Source organism: Octopus bimaculoides, chromosome 18 (genome assembly GCF_001194135.2).
Source record: "Octopus bimaculoides isolate UCB-OBI-ISO-001 chromosome 18, ASM119413v2, whole genome shotgun sequence".
Lineage (NCBI taxonomy): Eukaryota > Metazoa > Mollusca > Cephalopoda > Octopoda > Octopodidae > Octopus > Octopus bimaculoides.
The window spans coordinates 16,144,960-16,147,685 of record NC_068998.1 but is presented as its reverse complement, the minus strand read 5'-3'; the positions used below and the strand labels follow the sequence as shown (position 1 = coordinate 16,147,685).

Below are 2,726 nucleotides of genomic sequence, written 5' to 3'. Positions count from 1 at the left end.
ACCGAAAGGACGAAAAGCAGAGACGACCTCGGCGGAATAATAATAATAATAATAATTATAATAATAATAATAATAATAATAATAATAATAATAATAATAATAATAATAATAATAATGATGATGATAATGCAGATGATAACAGCAATGATTAATTGTGATAGTGATTCCATAGGAATTTTAATTATCAACATAGTAATAATGAGAATAATGACGACTGTATGACTGTGATCCTAATTTTTTTTTGTTTTTTTGTTTTTGTAACAGTTTAAGCTCAAGGCTACATAATTCATAAGAGGAACGACTATATGGTCTTCTGTTACATGTCTGGTTCACACACACACATACACACACACGTATACACACACACACACACACACACACACACACGCATGCTCACACAAGCACACACGTACACATAGAATCATATATGTTTATAATTATATAAATATATATATATACATACATGTATAACACATATATGAATATATGTACGTATATATGTATGTATATATGTATGTATTTATCTATGTATGTGTGTATGTGATTCCCGATTTGAAGTGCTTGAGAGGCAGAGTCTCGACCTCAGCCTGCTGTATTTGAACTAAGAACATAGAGGGCGTTGACTGTTGACTAAATGCCGTAAATCATTCCTTACGACACTTCACCCTTTCTTCCATCAACGCCATCATGCTTATAAATAGATAAATAAATAATATATGAATAAAATAAATAAATAAATATTCACTTTATTTGTTAAAAGCGCCAATGATGATGATGGTGATTTATTTCGTACATTGGCACAATGCTAGACATTTGCAAGGGAGTGTGTGTGTGTGTGTGTGTGTGGATGCTGCTGTAATCGATTGACTTGGCCACAATATATAACTGGTATATTGCAGCCTGGTATGGTATGACATGATATGGTATAGTTACTTATTTTATCCATCACACCGGAAGGATAGGAAGTGAAGTAAACTCACGTAGCCGAGATTTGAACTCGGAACGTAATAAAAGGGACGTAAATGGAGACTACATGACATCTAATCCGACTCCATTCTACCAATTCTAAAAACTTGCCTCCTATTAATATTCTTACAATAAAAAAAAACAATAACAGAAACAACAACAACAACAATAATAATAATAATGGTTTCAAATTTTGGCACAAGGCCAGCAATTTCGGGAAGGAGTAAATCGATTACATCGACTCCAGTATTCAACTGGTACTTATTTTATCGATTTATCGACCCCGAATGGATGAAATGTAAAGTCATCTCGGCAGAATTTGAACTCAGAACGTAAAGAACGGTAAAACAAAAAAACTGCCCCTAGCATTTTGTCCGACGTGCTAATGATTCGGCCAGCCTGACGCCTTAACAACAACAATAACAATTTAAATTTTAGCATAAGGCCAACAATTGGGGATGGGCACAAGTCGATTACATCGACTCCAGTGTTATAACTGGTACTTATTTTATCGATTCGCGAAAGGATGAAAGGCAAAGTCGACCTCAGCGGAATTTGAACTCAGAACGTAAAGACGGACGAAATGCTCCACAGCATTTTGTCCGACGTGCTAACGATCTTACCAGCTCGACATCTTAACGACAATAGTAATGGTTTCTCCTTTTGGCACAAAACCAGCAATTTATAGGGCAAGTTTTAGTCGATACCAACGATTCCAGTTCTTGAACAATACTCTTTTTTTTCATCGACCTCGAAAGGGTAAAAGATATAGTTGACTTCAATGGGATTTGAGCCCAGAATTAGAGAGCTAACACTGCAAAGAACTATTTTGTATGACGCCCTAACTATTCTGCCAAACCATCATCGTATTTTTTTTTCCATCTAACATAGACACAAAGCCTGAAAATTTGGGAAGGGATTTTAGTTGATTAAATAAACCCTAGTATATGACTGGTACTATATTTTATCAGCATCAGAGTGATGAAAGAATAAAGTTGACCTTGGCAGGATTTCAGTTCAGAGCGTAAAGAGCCGGAACAAATACAGTAATGCATTTTGTTCGACACTCAAGCGATTATGCCAAATTAGATGAAATTCATCTATTTCGTCACGCAGAGCTATTACAATCGGATTTCATCGATACACACAAGAATATGAAACGTTAAAACTCGGGAGGAGAATTACAAAAAAAGAGAAAAACGTTTAATGGGTTGAACAAAACAATGTTATATGAAAACGAGAAAGATGGGTTAGAAACGTTATATAAAGAAGACACTTCGAAACTATTGGTGTTATTTTATTTAATTTTCTTTAGTTAATGTGTGTGAATGTGAATGTGAATGTGTGTGTGCGTGCGTGTGCGTGGTGTGTGTGTGCGAGTGTTCTTTAAAAGCGTCTATCTTCTTTCTCTAGTCTCTTAAATGGTCATCAAAACGTGACATTTTCCCTCCCAGTAAGAAATTAGTGGCAGTGGCGTCATCTGTTGTTTCCGAAATGCGTTAACGTTAAAGTGAGAAAGTTCGTATTTATGGAATGGTTCTATGTTCTATGTCGGAATAGAAACCAGGGTTCCCGAATTCTAGTGACGAACAACCCATGATTAATAATAATAATAATAATAATAATAATAATAATAATAATAATAATAATAATAATAACAATAATGACAATAATAATTCTTTCTACTAAAGGCACAAGGCCTGAAATTTTGAGGGAAGGGACTTGTCGATTATACATCGATCCCAGTGTTTCACTGGTAC

General features: G+C 34.8%; 1 protein-coding gene across 1 annotated transcript in view; it reads right to left on the bottom strand.

The window, feature by feature from the left end:
• The window catches only part of LOC106871191 (protein unc-93 homolog A), a 163,239-nt gene that overhangs the window by 156,748 nt on the left and 3,765 nt on the right, over positions 1-2,726 (bottom strand). The window lies entirely within an intron of this gene.